Below are 17609 nucleotides of genomic sequence, written 5' to 3'. Positions count from 1 at the left end.
ATAGTTTTATCCTCTATATAATAGCAACATCCAAAATAGGCCAAAGTGTTAAAAGTATATGGCGTGTCTGCTGTGAAGTATTTACCAGCTAGGAGAACAATAGAGCAGACAGGATAGAACTACAAAGGGTGAAAGGTAGGGAGGAGCACAAAGCTGACTGATCTGTTTTTCACTAGAGTAGAACAGAAGCTGGAGTACATATTTTTGCACTTTTTGTGCTCTCTGTGACAAGGATGGATGTGGTGAAGGAGGAGGAAGCTGAGGGACTCAGAATGGACTCATGGTATCATCAAGACAAAGGAGAAACAAAACCTTTATACAAAGCAGCTTAAAGAACATGCTGTGGATAAACTGGTGAGCAGAAAGTTAAAATAGTCAGGTATCTGGAACTGGGGTCACATGAAGCAATATTTATGTCAAGGGAAAATTATTTGCCATTTCCATGAGCGCTTTTATTGGTAGTTAATGTATGACTCCAAGATCCTGGATGATGTCCTGAATTCAGATCTACCCACTATATACTTGAGAAGTATTGATGTACTTTCTTATATATGATTGTTGACAGGAGATTGTTTAAAATCGAAATCAGCATTTTTTTCAAGTTTCCACCAGTTGAGTAGAAAGCTTTAGACTGAATTACTTATAAAGGATGAAATGCTGGTTGAATTAGATGGATTACAGTAACATACTTTGGATCTAAGTTCTCACAAACTTAAAAGCTATTTAGCTGAGGAATTTTGCTCCAAGCTCTTTTCTGTTTGAAATTTTTTAATTGTGTGCTTAAGAAGAAGGAACTGATATGCAATAATTCATGGGGGCTGCATGAGATTTTTCATGAAATGTATTATATTTAACTGAGAGGGGAGGTGAACTGAAGAATGCCGAAAAGGGCTATTGAATGACCATCAGTTACGGAAGATGCTACCTGTCCTTGAGTCTGGTAAGTGTATTGGAAGGACACTGTGTTTGAACTATGTTGCCATTATATTCTTGGACTAATCATTCTTGAAACAACACACATTTCTCAGAGGCACCCAAAGCTACTAAATAAACTTTTGTAGCATTGAATTCAAACCCCTTAAACTCTTTCTTGAAAGGAAAAGTGAAGATATAACTAAGGTGAGGGACTATGAAGGCTGACTTGACATCTATTCTGAACCCTTTAATTGACCTTTTCACACTTTGCAGTAATTTCATCCCTTTACAGTTCCAGATCCTCTGTTAGAGTAGACACACTATATTATCAAGGCTCACATAATAGACCGTGGATCAAAGCAAGGTATTAAGTCCTTGCCTCCTGCTGCTTATTGCAGCCTCTTTTGCTTCTTACCTCCTCCCTTTCACCAACAGACACGCTTGTGGTTGCTTTTATTTTTCAGCTGAATCAGTTCCCTGGTCTGATTCACTCTGGGTCCTTGCAAGTCTTAGTGGTGGCACAACAGCAAGGATGGCACCTCAGTGAGGAAGGATATCTGGGAATGGAGAGTGCCTAAAGAGGGAAAATGAGGACTGTTGGCCAGTATTAGTCACCTAGGAAAGGCCAGTACAGCCAAAGGCTCATCAGCTTCAGGCCCAGAGAAATACCTCCCAGCAGTTTATGGGCAGCATTCATATTAGTCAAATGAGACTTGTAACTTTTTTACATTAAATTATCCCTACAGATTATGAGAGTCATAGCTAAAGAGCCCTCCTGAACAAGGATATGGTATATTGGGAGACAGTTTGCTTTGTAAGTTCTGTAATTTCTGGGAGCAGTTAAGACAAATGTCATTTCCATGTAATTGAAGTTGTATTGTTAAAATACCAGTTAAAATGACTGGCTACTGGCAGAAGAGCTAGACTGAAACAGATCTCTGAGCTGGCTAAACTTCTGAAGTATTTATTCAGTTTTATAGAACAGCATGCACCCCTGCAATGAAATCTGTGCTTCAAGAGTTCTGCTAACAACAGCTGCTCTAGAGCCAGGCTGGCTGTGCTTTCATGAGCTGTAGCTCTAAAAATGCCTACAATGTCCCTACACTCTCAGACACACTGGGGAGTTGCTGGGCCAGTATCTGCATTATTGAATGGTTATTATTGAATAGCCGTTGATTTTGATGCGTATGGCAGCAGTGCAAGTTTGTGATGGAAATCTGCATTTCTGAGCCTAGATGGTGATTTCAGGGAAGACTGTATCTTTTAAGCCCTAGACATTTTACTACTTCTTGCTAGCTCTCAATAAGGATTATGGCATCTGACAAACAATTCACTTAAGTGTAGAATCTAAAATGAAATATCTTGTTCTTCCTCCTTTATCCTCTCACTTTTGTTTCCTGAAAACAAACATTCACATTCTGAAATCATTATTGAATCCACAGCCTACTTGTAAATGTTTGTCTGGGGAATTAGTGCTATGGAAGAGGTTTGAGTTAGTGTCTGTGTAGGCTGAAGTCCTCTGTCTATGATTCGGATGCACTGTGGTCAAGTCAGTTTTACAAATATGACTTGTGAAGTCCATTCTAGAAAAGTACAATGGAAATCTCCTCCTGCCCCTGCATCACGTTCTCACTTCTGCAAGTGAAACTGTGTGTACAGCTGTCTGGTCAACTTGACTGGGGAACTGATGCAGGGCAAAAGCAAGCCTGCAAAAGAAAGTGGGTTTGCTAGGTGGAATTTTTTGATAACAAAGGGCCACTGCTGCCAGAAGAACCACTCAAGAACCTCCTTTATTCTCCTCTAAGATGCCTTTGAACCAGGTTATATAGTTCCTGGGCTACCCAGGGCCCCACAGTTCACATTACCAGATGCTTTGGACAATATCTCAGTCCTAAACGAAAGATGAAAACAGATACATTTTCAACACAGAAGTGGCAGCTGGAAGTATTTAAAGGGTAGATATTGGCAACTACAAATGAGCTGAAATGGAAGCTAAGTGGATTCTTGTATGTCTAACAGACAAATAGCATTCTTGTACAAAGTGAGTTGTCTTTCCTGGCAGTAAGGCACTCAGACTTGTTTCTTGACTGGGTAACAGATGCTGTGCCTCTTCCCTATGTACGTAAGATAGCAGCATTTCATATTTGGGGAGGAGTTGGTCTGCAGCAAAGGAAAGTTATGCCAATTCAAAGTGTGGACAAGAGAACAAATACATTTCATCTTGCAGCAGTTTTTGAGTTAACTGGTTTTAATTGTAAGAGATTATTTTTAAAATAGCACTGCCAGAGGCTAAACTTTGCAGATCATTAAATATAAATAATTTTTTCCAAATGGCCATCAGCTCTTCTCTTTTAAGAAACTGCTATACAGTTGCTTACTCCTATGATATTCTTAGGGTTTCCTAGTGAGATTTCACTCTTCTAAATCATGGAATTTTCTTCTAATCATGGAATTCTATCATGGTATTAATAGCCATGGTAACCAACTGTCAGGGAGAACCTTGTCCAGTCCCTGGAGTAACAGGAGCCAACAAAAAGGAGCGTTTTTCTTTCATTCCTTTCCTATGGTTCTCTGATATTTTGCAAAAAGCAGATTATTTTGACAGAAGCAGATTAGGGAGTGGCTCGGTGTGTAGTCAGACTGGCAGATCTGGGAGGACTGGCAGCTATTGGTGGTGTGAAGGAGTTCATCTCTTAATACAGACCATCTGCACAGCTCTGACCATGTCCTCCAATTCAGTAATGCTCCTTCTCAGATCAAGGCAAGGAACGCAGAAACTCCATTCTTGAGGTCCCTTGTGATACAGAGGCCAAATAAATGTTCAGCTTATGGTCTGTATGATTTCTGAATGATGAACTTGAAGTTCTGATTGCTCTAGACAGGCAGATGAGTCTGATCGTTTGCTTTACTTGGCTGTGAATGAAGCCAAGGTTTGCAGAGCAACCCTCTGTACTGAACTGGTCCCAAAGAGCTTAAGAGATGGAAAAAGGCAAAGGAAAGGGATGAGTCTAGGGGAAAGAATTGACAGAAAAGTTGTTCCAGGATCCACATTAACCTTTTTTCATTACTCTTTGATGCTACTTTTGAGAATTTATTATTTTCTGAATTAACAAGCTGATGACATCTTGAACAATATGTCTTCCTGAGGAGTCCAGGTATTTCTTAGAGCTGCTGGGATAGGTGACAGACAAACTACACAGTTATCTTTGAGCCATGTAACATATATCTAGGAAAGCATATAAACTTTTGGGACATTATTCACACTTGAAGGCAGATTGGCAAAAATAATGCAGTTGGCTCCAGTCTCCACGTTCCTACCACATCTATTTAAGCCTAGATAAGATAGAAGCTCTTTTAAAAGGATTTATGCATTTGAGTTTTCTTCTGACTTCTGGCTCCAGATTTTTGTCTATAGATTAAAAAACCACAAGCATGAAGGATTACCAAGGGTTGTTTCTGAAAGTAAAGGTTTGGGAGGGGAGGAGCAAAACAAAAATGTGCCTCTGTTCCCTAAAACAAAAGCATATTCTTTGGAATCTTTTTATAGAGGTTCTTAAGAGGGAGCATATAGCCTGGTCAGTATGTGAAAAGTACTTAGTCTAGTCCTACTGCCCTTCAGAAAATATACCAGCCCCTGGAAGTATCACTGGGGAGGCAGATATGACCTGTAAACAGACTAAGTGTTAGGGATTACCTCCTACCTCATGGAAAAACAAGTACTCTATTATATGGAGTAATAACTCAGCCCTCTATTCATAAAAGTGGGTAATGAGCAGCTGCTTAACAGCTCTTTTTTTGTGTGTTATAGAGCCTTTAAAATTCTGTCCATGACTTTTTACATACAAATACTTATATTGTGTGTCTGGTTTGGGGACAGCAAACATACTGAATCTTGGAAGTTTGTACATTCATGTGGGGTTATAAAATAGTCTACATATTTTAATTTTCCAATAAACTGCAAGAGTCAGTAACAACAAGCTTGTTCATACAACAGCAGTGTGAAATTGCAACCTTACCCAGAGTGGGAGATAGAAGGAGAGGCCATGGAGGGCTGTGTGTGACCCTTTGTAAGTAGGTATCTCCTTGGTCCTAATAGTGAAACTCTGATTGATAGGTGGATCAGGGAGTTTTGCAGGTTAAAATCTGTCTTCTCCACATCATTGCCACCCCCCTCCAAACAGTTCTTTGAGGGCAACAAAGCAGAAAGAAAAGGAAGGAACAAGGAGCCTGGAGACAAGGATGGTTTAAGACAGAACTGCTGGCAAAAGCAGCATTTATCAGACTGTGTCCTGTAGATATTAGCTACCTTTGTTGATGTGGATGTCTGTGACATTAGAAATATTAAAGGCTTCCCAGCAGAACTACTCCAAGGAAATATAAACCAAACCCATTTATTTCAGGATAAAAAAAAAATCCTGATCTATCTAAAGGGAGAATTGCCATTATGGAAGAGGTGTGATTTCTTCAGCTGCCTGTGGTGAGGCAGGGCACTCAAAATTTACATGTACACCATGGCCCTTCCCTGCACATATGTGCATTTGCACATGAAACTGTTGGTAGAAAAATTTCAACAAGTCGAAGTAATTTAAAATTCCAAATTTCATTTTTATGACTAATATTAGAGGCTACATCCAAATGACTTAAAATGAAAAAATAATAAATTTCTAAGGCATTTTGGAAATGAAATGTAGTTTTTGGAGGTTATTTATTGATGGTAGATTACTCCATTTGTTGCTAAGACCCAGTCTTACTGCTGTGTATGGTCAAGCTTCATCTCTAGGCACTGTCACAAGAACTTGGTGGGTGTCAGAGTTACAATTCAAGTCAACTGAGAGGCATGTTTGATTTTGTGTCATGTAACTAAAAATCAGAGCAGAAGTTTTCTTTCAAGTTGTTGTGGGGACTTTTGAATCTTGTAAAATGAAAACAATTCCCTCTTCTTTAACTGCATGCAGCTTTTCAGTTTTCAGCAAAATTTTACATGACTATCCCATTGTCTCTTTTAGTAACAAGAGGCGAAGTGAGTTTACGTAGGATAAAAGTCTCACCATAATCTATTTTTAGAACTGAACTTTTTCCCCACAACTCCTGAAGACAAAACACCATGTGCGAGGTTGACTACTCGCATATTCCAGCTGAGAACAGAAATAAAAGTGCCAACATCACAAATAAGCCTTTTTCTCACAAGACTTACAGCACATTTTTTTCTGACAGAAAGCATTCAGATGAATTTCCAAACTCTTAGATGTTTATCTAAACTATACCCACATTTTTTGACCTTTTGTAGCTTTCCTTATATCTGAGACTAAAAAATACATTCATCAGGGCCATGGCCTAAAACAACAATTGTCCCTAGTGGATAAATTGTTTGTTTTCAGAGGTACTGCTATGAATTGTGGGGAGGGGAAAAATTGATGAATTATTGTCTAAGTATTTTAAAGACTGTCTCTTACTTGAAGTAAGCTTTAGCCTGTTTTTCCTGATTTACTATTTCATATACATCTTTCTGACAATGATCCTTTAAAGTGATTATCCTTCTCTTTACTGAATGCAAAATGTCTTTAAAACAAAGGTTAACGAGGAAATTCTATAGCAAACAATTCAATAGCCTTGTGTTTATCACTTGCAATAACCCTCAATATTTACTCTTCTGTTCACTTTCTCCAAGTTTTTCTACTGCTCAGCCTCATCACAGCTTTTCTTCTAAAGCCACTGTGCAGCGATGTATTCACAGCATTTATCCTGGAGGCACCATCTGTTCGTGGCTCATATGCTCGTCCACAGGGGTTTCACTGCTGCTGGGGGCTCGTGGATGTGACTCAGAGCTGGAGCTGGGGCTGCTGCCCGCCGTGGGCACGGCCAGTGACCGGGGCTGCTGCTGTGGTTTTGTCTCATGACACGCAGGGCTAACTTTAGACACCCTTGGTCTGTGTTCCTACTGCAGCCACCGTCCCCGCGTGGCTGTGCTGACACAGCTCTTTGTGGGCTCACATCGGGGGGAATCCGCCCGACCTGAGCAATCTTCCCCTGTCCCCCCAGATAAATCCCAAAGCCGGGTCAGTTCCCGCGGTCTGGCTCACGGGGTGGGCCCACAAATGGTTCTGCTGAGGCAGCTGAGCAGAGGGGATGCTTGCAGGGCACAGAGGGAAGGAGCAAACCATTACACTGGCATTGCCTAACACCATATTCTTATAAGCCTCAGAGTGCAAACAGATGCAAATATTAAATTTATTTCCTAATACTTGTAGTTATAACTGCAATTTACCTTAATGGCTAGGTCGCTGATTTTAAGGGAGGAGGTTTTGAGACTTAGGTGTTACAACTTATCATGTAGCCTAAATTAATTTATTTATTCAAATCGATTAAAACATTGTTAGAGAAAAATCTGTACTTAATACACCCCAGCTGGCATTAATGGCAGTCTAAGTAACTGGTACAGAACAAAGCGTTGCTTCTTTTGCTAATTATTCTTTAATTGCTAGGCTAATATCATCTTTGGTTTGTTATCTGGCACGGTAAAGATACATGTTTAAAACAGCAACAAAGGTCCTGCAAATGGGGTCAGGTCTGGCTCTGTTCCCTGGATTAGAGTGTGCTCTGGCATTCAGTCAAATTGAACCGATTCCAATGATTTCTGTACTGTACCTGACTTGGGCTGGCTTTTCCTGCAAGTCTTGTAGGTCAGAAACCTGTGATTATCCCTTTGCTGCCTTGCATTCATTCTCCATATATTGTTCCTTGATCAAACCTTCTGATATAACATGGTTTAAAAGCTTTTTTCTTTTTCTCCCCCCACTCTCTGCAGTTTGGCACAAGGCAAGCAATTGAGAATTTCTGTTGAAGCAACAGGTTCAGCCTTATTAGTACCTTATTTTTGAAACTGGATGTGTTCAGTTGATCTTTTTGTTTTAATTTCATGGAGAACGTGTGGAGACACAACAATAGAGGAACAGGAAAAGGTTACATGCAAAGCCCTGTCTTTTGCATGTTTGTTGTGGCCTCATTGCAAAATTGGTGCACAGTGAGAGAGCTCTGGTACACACCCACCAAATACCTCGGAGAATTGGCTCTGAGGCATAGGCAGGTGGGTTGTTGGTGAAGAAAACTAAGGTGATAAAATTATGACCAAGATACAGGTCCCATCCTGATTTTCACAGGGGAAGATCTGCAGTTTAAGCTGTGTGGGTAATGTGGCTTATTTAAATTGTGACTGCAAGGGAGTGACAATTCTCACTGAGTGAGTTGTGGGTGCCGGGAAGAGGTCACCCCTTCCCCGAGCCATCCCACCAGGACATGCAGCCCCAGCCCGAGAGGGAACACTCACAGGCTGAGCTGAGTTGAGCTGAAAAACCTGCTTCCGAAAGAAAATTACTCCGTTCCCACCTTGTTCTGCCCCAGGCAGAAAATTAACACAGCAAAAGTGAGTGAGATATTTCCATCCGGTTTAGTGAGTTTAGGCAGTTCTCATACAAGGGGCTCAAGGGGAAGAAAGTGTGTGGAAACCCCTCTTTGCACACGGGGAAATGTCCCACTGGAGCAGCGATCCCACCGCACCTTTACCCTGCCGGTCCTAGCAAACCGCTCACAAGGAGTGAGTGCGCCATTCGTGACTTCTGCTCAACGATGTTACTGTTCCCACGTTGGAAGTATCACGTTTGGTGAAGTTTCATCTGCTTAATTTACTACCTGCCTGAAGCTAACCATAGCTCCTGTCACTCTTGAGGCCGTGGGCTCTGGGGCTCCCCGGAGGGTGGTTACCCACGGAGCGCTGAGGGTCGCGGGCTGCTGGAGGACCCCCTGTCCCACCAGCCCCAAGCCGAGCTGGCTGAGCTCCCTCCCCTGTGCCACTCACGCTACCGTATAATGAGCCACTTCAGGGAACTGAGACAAAAAGCTGCTTTCTTTGGAGCACGGGGCTGGCTGAGGTCCCGGGGCCGCCTCGGTGCACAGCGCTCGCATCGGCACAGATCACCGAGCTGAAGGGCTGGGCTACGGCAGCTGTGAGTTAGGCTGGCTTAAGGTGTTCGAGAAACACGCCCTGAACGGAAACAGAAAAAATATAAAAACTTCCAGAGTACTGCTTTTCTTGAGCAATTGAGCCACTACCGAGAAATGCAAGGATATTAAGTACAAAGGAATTTAAATCCTACGTAATTCTAATTTAATTTTTAATTTTGAGTCATATTTGGGCCAGTTAAGTTATAAATATTGAAGTAGATTTCCCAAAAATGGAGTTATTTCCACCCTTTCCCTTTTGTTTAAATACCTGTCATTCTGGTGATATTATGGGTTAATTAGTTTATTTTCTGAAATGTATTTCTGGGATATTTTCCCTTTAACTACTTCAACCCATAACCTCATGTTCTGAGAGTTACTTAACCTTTGGTCTTGTACAGTTTACTGGCAACCATTCCTTTCCTTTTAGGATTTCTTATTTGTGATTCCCTTAGCAATATAAACCACATATAGCTACTATTTCCTAACATGAAGCTTCACACAGACAATTGATGTTACAGTTAATTAACAGAAGAGTTTTAGATATTTCACAAAGTTATTGACAGCAGAAATGCTGTACATTAATACCAAATGCTTGACATAATTTACTGTAAGAAGAGATTGCAATCTCAGATTAAAAGCATATTAAAAGGTAGATCAAATTTATTTTCCAACTAAAGGACTTTTATTTTCCAGCTATAGGAAAGAGTTAACATTGCTTGGCTATCCTACATGCAGTTCTATGCCTTAAAAAGTTTGGATTTCTTTCAAGTTCTGCTCTAACATTTCTTGGTTTACAGATGTTTTCTGCACTGATTTTAAAGCTTAATTTTAAACTCTTACAATCAATTCTATTACAGCCTCAATATTATTTGCTAGGGAATCCCCAATGAGAAAAAGTCCAAGAAATCCAGTAAGACTATTTTTAATACTCTGAAGATATATAAATACCAATGTTGAAACTATTTTTAGTTTGATCTTTTGTCTGATTCACTGGTCTGTACCAATTGTTTTTTACCATGCACAGTCAGAGCCTGGTAGCCAGTTGAACTGGGTTTACAACTTTGGAAGCTGCTTAGACGAATAACTTTCATGTACTGTCTTGACTGGAAAAGAGTAATTTTCAGTTTATGGTCATACTGTACAGACACACCCCTCCCCTTGTGATAATAAATACAAAACTGCATTCTGTGATATGGATCTCTAATGCATTTTTGGACTGTTTTTGGAAGCTGCTACTGTAAAAAAATTTAAAGCCTAAAATACACTTTTTCTTAACACAGATAAAACTTGGAGCAAGCAATGTCCCATTTGGTGCCTCTGCTGCTTTAGAAGGCTTTTCCTTTTAATGTTTCTTGAACAACTGTATAAACCCAGAGGATTAGTCTGCTGCAGGAGAGCACCAAGAAGGGCAGCTGTTGTTCTCTTCAGCATTTTTTTGCTGAGCCATCAGCTTAAAGCTACTACATGCTAAAAAAGTCATGCATTATAGTGATTGTGGGTACATACAGTGCCTGCCCAGCTCAAACCACTCCATGGCTGCTTCTTTCTTCTTTTTTAATTGTGGAGATGGGTATGTTTTAATTCAAATGGAAAGCGAAATAGCAGATTTCAGAGACCTTTGCTTATCTGAGCATATTTAGTTCAGCAAAAGGGTTTATTAAGTTAAAAATTGCCATAAAAATACTTACTAGCACCTCCCTCTCTGTATTTTACCCATCACTGTGGAGGTGACTAGTTTCCATTAGCTTATATTCTTTGCTTCCAAAATGTCACTACCTGGATGTAACTACTATTATGATATTTTAGCCTAACAATCACAGAAACCAGAAGTAAATGACAAAATTAGAGAGTAGTCTGAACACTGAGCAATTTTCTAATGATACATTTTGCATTGTTGTGTGCTTTCTGAATAATCAATCACAATCTAATTAAGATTGTGAACCTCAGTGTCAAAAAATGCTTTATAAAAAAAGTCAGACTGAATAAAAATGAAACTGAATAGTTAATTGTTTTTCCCAGGAGCCACTGCAGCCTTGAATGCTTTAAATGTTAACTAGCCAACATTTTAAATGATAAAGGCACATTTTGTACAGATAATCATATTTTCAGTCTGTCAAAGTCAAGCAATTATAATGCCTTAAAAAAACATTATGCAATGAAATACAAGAGAAAAAAATTTTGAGCTCTAAAGTATGTGTCATGTTCTAGAATGGATGTATTCTGTATTCTAACATAAATCACTCTTAATGTCATGGATTATAGAATTGTTTTAGACAAATTCCATTTTTTAATGGGAAGGTAATCTATTTAAGTTTCGTACAGATCTCATAGAATTATTTGCTGATCAAATAGTATCATAATGTTGAATTTACCAAGTTTAGCCTTTTCTCTTACTGGTTTTCTTAATAGGAAAATATTGGTTGCTTATTGGTGTTATTTCTTCTTAACATATGGGAGCATCAGACCCTGGTCTCCAAAGAAGTAAGCAGCAGGTCAAACATTTTATTTTGTATTTGTAGACAGATGATTTGTGCATATTCAGACATCTGTGGTCTTTTTGATAATGAAAGCAGAAGAACTGATCGTATGATTTGGTTTTGCTTGATGATTAAGTGACATGAGCCCATGCAATAAGATTTCTAGTTTGAATAAATGTTAAAAATCCATTTTATGGAGCATTCATTTAAACTCTCTTGTTTTGTTTAATATAAATTACCAGCCAAACCATTCCTTATATGTATATCTGATGAATAAATATGTAGGATCTGCAAATACAGCAAAAATAAATTCATTTTAAATGGGTGAACCTTTACTGAGTAATATTCTTCCAGAGCTGACTGGGATCACTTTATTAATTGAATAGCTCATTCTGCAGCCAGGAAAAATACTGAGATAGTATTTAATCAGTTATTCCTTTCTGTGTTTTGTCTTTTCTACTTTCCATAAATTTTTAATATACAGCAGTACCTTTATCCCAATCCACTCTGCCAGTACACAAGGAGCTGGAGGATGCAGCTAAGCCTGTTCTTGGGAAGGGGTTAGGGTAGAAAGATAAGGATCAGGACCAGCAGCATATCAGATGACTGACTGTAATGAGGATTGATTCTGTGACCAAATTGAATAGTTAAAGCTCCCAGCCCTTGCTCTGTCAAAGAAGAACCACCCCCCTCACATGCTGCAATCTGGACATCAAGCCAGGCAGAAACTCAATCAACGAAAAAATGGAGAGGCAAGAGCAGCTAATGAAAACCACCGCCTCTACTCCAGTGCAAAGGCAAAATAAACGTAAGCCACCTGGCTGGCCTGTTTGACTTTAGACTGGGATGGATTACAGCAAAAAAGACACATAAGCACCTGCAACAGCTGGGGTATGGCAGTCGTGTTCCACATGTTACCCCTCCACTGAAACCTGTCGTGTCCAAATTAGGATGTTGAGTCAGAAGGCTCCGTAGGCACAGACACAAGGGGTGTGAGCATATGTGCTCTAAGGCCTGCACAAAGGATGCACAGAGGAAAGGTGGAAGTCCAAGATCCAAACTCCAGGGAGCCTTTAAAGTTTTCCGCACCACTGGAACCTATTGTTTCGTGTTGGCTGAGCCTGATCTGAGCCAAGGACACGAGAGTGGTTTGCACAAGGCTGACAGTCCTGCTCCCTTGAGAGTGAGCCCATTAGGCTTCCTATGGAAACCTGGGAATAGGCACATCAAGAAAAGCTTGGTAAAACATTTAGTCTGGTTGATTATTCTGAATTATGGTGAAAAGCTGTAATGAGGGGAAGTACTCTTTTTTTTCTACCCCTGAAGATAATTAAAATACTGATGAAGAAACATTAGTTTATGGATAAGCAAAGTCTATGTATCACTTATTAAATTACAGTATAAAAGGAGGAATGACTTACGCACAAGATTGTAGTTATACCAAAGGATATCAAGTGTATATATGAAATACAGAAAAACCATTGCACCTTCAACTGCACATGCATTACACTTGAACAAAACAGAACCACTTCACAGAAGGTCCATAGTGCTTATAGATCCTAGGACAGAATAGCTAAAGGCTCAGGGACTTGGGTTCCATTTTGCCACAACAGTTGTGTGATACTTCTCCTTGTCCAGTACAAAGAGAAATACCAGCCTAAATCATCTGGCCCGGCTGCACAAATGTTCAAATGGAGTGTATAAGAAGTATTCCAGACTTGAGAGTCTTTACTCAGTTGCATTTGCAATCTAAGTGAAAAGAGGAACAGGAGCTGTACTACCCTCACCTTAGACAGAAACTGAGGCAATGTTTTGTGTCTATATAAATAGCCAGTTACTTGTGCCCCTCTGAAGTCTGAAAATCAGACTGCATGAAAGGGGAAGCTTGGAACACAGCCTATATTTTCTATATCCCAGTACTGTACAAGAGGACTGTCTGCTGGCTAGTGAACAGTCAAAAATGAAAGTTAAAATATGGAAAAGTAAGTAAAATGCCATCTTAGTCTTTTCTCAAGCCTAAGAGCTTTTATGAAACCTCATTTGAGTTTCCACAAATATTTATCTTATGCAAACATCACTGTGCATTAAAGGAGTTTGTTCTTGTTCTGGTAGCAATCTCGGTTGTCATCTGATTTCACTCACAAACCACTTTAGGCTTTGTAATAAGACTCTAAGGTATCTGTAAAAGCAATCATTTCAGAAGCAAGTACTTGTGCCTGGAGTGTCCTTATATACTGGTATCAGTAATAAAGCAGCTGATAATTTTACTTTGCTTTCACCTGATGATCTGAAAGCAAAATACGATCACTGTAAAGTCTGTGAGGAGAGCCACGCAGTTCAGTGCCAGATTTCTAGAGCCTCTAGTCCTTTCAGCACGTGTGATGGTAACCTCCAAATGGGAGGATTGCAACCTGCTCTGTAAAACTCTAGAAATATAAAGCAGCAGCAAACTTTATGAAGCAATGTCTGTTTTACATGGCATGTTAAACAAACAATAAAGCAAAGCAATGATTGTTTAATGTAAAAGAATATTGAAGAGAAATATATTAAAGTGAATTTAATATGACTGCAGTAGGTTTAGGAGAGCAATGAAATTTCTTGGGGAAAACTGTAAAATGGTTAAATGAGACTGTGACCTCATTAAGTTTTTATGTGGGTATGTTTTTGTCAACACACACCTTGTAGGCAATCTTTTTTTTTTTTTTTATCTTTGTAATCTTGCCATTACAAATGCCCCATTGATCAAACACCAAGCTCAAAATCTAGACAGGAGTGTTGTAACTAAGCATGATGTAGGAAATCTTAAAAGGATGACTAGATTTTAACTGAAAATTCATCAAAGTTCAGTCAAATTACTATCTTGTATTCTTTTTTTTTTTTTTTTTTTTTTTAAAATTTCCAGTGCTATGCAATCTACTTTTGTTTTTGTTTTGCTTTTAATTCCCCAGCGGCAGAAGGTTCATATTTCACCCAGGCACTGGTAATTAGCCAAGGAAATTATTTAAAATGCCAGATGTCACATATTAAATATAAATAACCTATGACCTTGTGTGCAGAATGCAATCCTCTTTCCTATATGACTGCTGAATTTAGCCTTCTTCAACATGGGCTCTATACTGAAATATTATATTTCTCCTACACAACACCATTCTGCTTGCTTAAACAATGGATGTGCCTTTTTAGCTGTAAGAGACATGAAGGCTGTGATAATTTTGTTTGTATGCCATTTGCAAATGAGTTTGAGTATTAAGTATACGCGTTGATCAAAAAATGGCCCTTGTTGCACTCATGCTTTCTTCAATAGCAGCCGTAAAAGGCACAACCATTGCTGCAGCCAAGGAGCCCTATCTGCTCAGCCCAGGAGCCTTTCTCTGTGCTTTCTCATTTGCCCTTTCTGTGCCACGCTGGTGTGTGTGGCTTTTAAACAGGTCCAGATTCAACCACACACGGGAATGAGATCAAGCACATGAAATGCAACCTTCTGTGTTATATTCCTAATTCGAGGCTGTTTGGTTGATTGAATCATGCAGAACAAATGCCTGACCATGCGTCTTCCAAAGCCTATTCTGGCTACAATTGCACAGCTGGCTTTGATTTGCTGCCCATAGGAAGGGGGGAGGAATCCCTGTTACTCCAACACAAATACAGATCTGGGATGTGGCTGCAGATCCAGAATTCCTAGCTATCCAGCACTGGATGATGTGTGGAAAATAAAACACAGCACAATGTAGCCCTCAGGTTTTTGGAGCAGAAAGGCACAACACGCCTAAAAAATAGCCACAGTTTGGAAAGGATTCAAATACCACAGGAAGCACGTTCCTTCCTTCTCAAGTCACATGCAATAACTCCAGCTCCTGACCAGATCAAGGTGTATCCCCATCTGGATGCAATAACACAGCCTAGGAGCAACAAGGACAGAAACCACCTCTGCATATTAAATAAATGAATAAATAAAGGAAAGTTCTCCTCACAAAACCACAAGTGAAATAAAGTTGCCCTTGTTACTGCCACCGTTTCACTTCTCAGTAGCCAACAAAAGCCAAATCAGCCAACCATGCCCTGGACCTCAAACACAGAGGTTGACATAATTCCCTGGAAATTGAGGTGAGCTCACTGACGTCAGTTGTTTTACCAACTCACTCCCAGTCACACCCCAATTACTCTTCAGTTGTGTAGAAGAGGTTTGAAGGTGTTTTTACAGTTTCAAATGCAGAAAGGATGTTTCTTTTCGGTGCAGTACAACAGAGTCAGCAAAATGAAAGCTATGGTGAAGACAAGATAAAAGGAAAGGATGATGCTGGCAATGGAAGTACTGAACTCAAAGACATACATCTGCTTTTGAAGTAAAAAGCTTTATGAAGTTTACTGTAAATAACTTACAATACTACCTTATCTTTTACATATTCTCTAAATTCTTATTAGCTGTGTGGTCATGTCATAACCAATTACTCTGTTTATTTTAGCACATATAGTCCATCTTCTTTTTCAATTGACAGCAGTAGGTAGGACTAAAAGCAATACCTAATGTCTTGCTTATGTCATAGCTTTCTGAATGAACAGTGGAGACAAGAAAAAAGGGAGACAAGATTTATTTTACATTTAAGGGAAATGAACAAGTCATTAATATTAAAATCTTTAATTTAGGACATTCATTAGAAATATACTCTGAGCATCTTATCAAAGAACGTGGCTCAAATACTTGTGTTCAAATCCCTCCCTTATGAAGAGAACAAGTTTGATTGTATTTTTCACCAGGGACATGCATAATGAATAATCTACTGGTATAACAGAACAGGAAACTGCTGTGGTTGCTCCATTTGCTGTAATCTGACACAACAATTATTTAACAATAAGACAAAGTATAATTCAGCTGCTTTGAAAAGCAAAAGATTAACCCAAAAGTTTTTAGACAAAAATTAGCTGTCAAAAGCCATTTTATGTATAGTGTATTTTACTGACTCGTTCACCGTAGATCTGTTTTCATTCAAGAATGTACGAGGGTTTTTCTTAACCACACTTAATCCAATTACACATACTTCTCCAGCTTGTCTTGCTACGTGACCTTGGATTTAGAGATAAAAAGAGGCTACAGGCCAACTGGATGTGAGCTCCTTATAAAGGTTCGGGCTTCCTTCAGGAGAGGGAATTGTCTACCCTAGGAAGAGCAAGAATCTTTGGTTTAAGTGTTGTATAAACAGTAGCTGTAGCTGCTCGTGTATTTTCAGTAAAGAAGTAGCTAGTGGTGTGTGGGAAGTGCTAATGGCAAGGACAGTGCTTTACAAGATGATAAGTAAAAAACATATGGCTGCTTTTGCACTAGAAGCAACTTCCCATTTTGGGCAAACTTGGGCAAACTCGTGCTGTCCCAAGTTCTGCAAAGTATTTTTTTTAATATTATGCTTTCTGTTTCCACTAGAATTGCAATGTCACAAAGTAGCTTTTCATTTAGGCTTGCTTTCTTCAGCACAGATTACTGACCTTCCTCGGAAGTGAACAGAGAGAGAGAATTCACAGAGAATTCACAGCGCTCTCTTAAGAGCCTCTGCACTGAGGATTATTCACTATAGCTAATTCCTCTCCACGTGAGCCTTCTTTTCTCACTTTCATTCACAGGCTCTAACGAGAACATCCAGGTACAAAAGCATGCCTGGGATTATGACATGCCTGTTTGGATCTGTCTAAACAGCAACAAACATGGAAAGACACTGTGCATAGAAACAATGAGAATTATTTTAGAATCAAACAATATTAATCTCCAGATGGCCATAGAGTCACAACACACTAACTAATTCAGCTGATTTTTCAACTGAGTGATAAAACCTTAGAGATAGCAATGATATTTCTGGTTGATTTGAGTTTCACATTCCATAACAAATTAAACTGTTAATATTACATAACTGTCTATGGGCAAAACTTGACTATTTGTGAGTAGTAGTTTAAATTTCATCAATGCCCAAGTTTCAGCACAAACCTAAAATCTTCCCCGATCATCTTTATTAAGGATTAATATTTTACTAATTCCACAGCACATGGTGATTGTTTCATTAAGTTAGAACTAGAGAATAGAATCATGGAATCATTTCGGTTTGAAAAGATCTCCGAGACGATTGAGTCCAACCTTTGACCAATCACCACTTTGTCAACCAGAGCACTGAGTGCTATGTCCAGTCATTCCTTGGACACTTCCAGGAATGGCGACTCCACCATCTCCCTGGGCAG

This window comes from Sylvia atricapilla, chromosome 12 (assembly GCF_009819655.1).
Source record: "Sylvia atricapilla isolate bSylAtr1 chromosome 12, bSylAtr1.pri, whole genome shotgun sequence".
Classification (NCBI taxonomy): Eukaryota; Metazoa; Chordata; class Aves; order Passeriformes; family Sylviidae; genus Sylvia; species Sylvia atricapilla.
Note: the sequence above shows the minus strand (reverse complement) of the source record.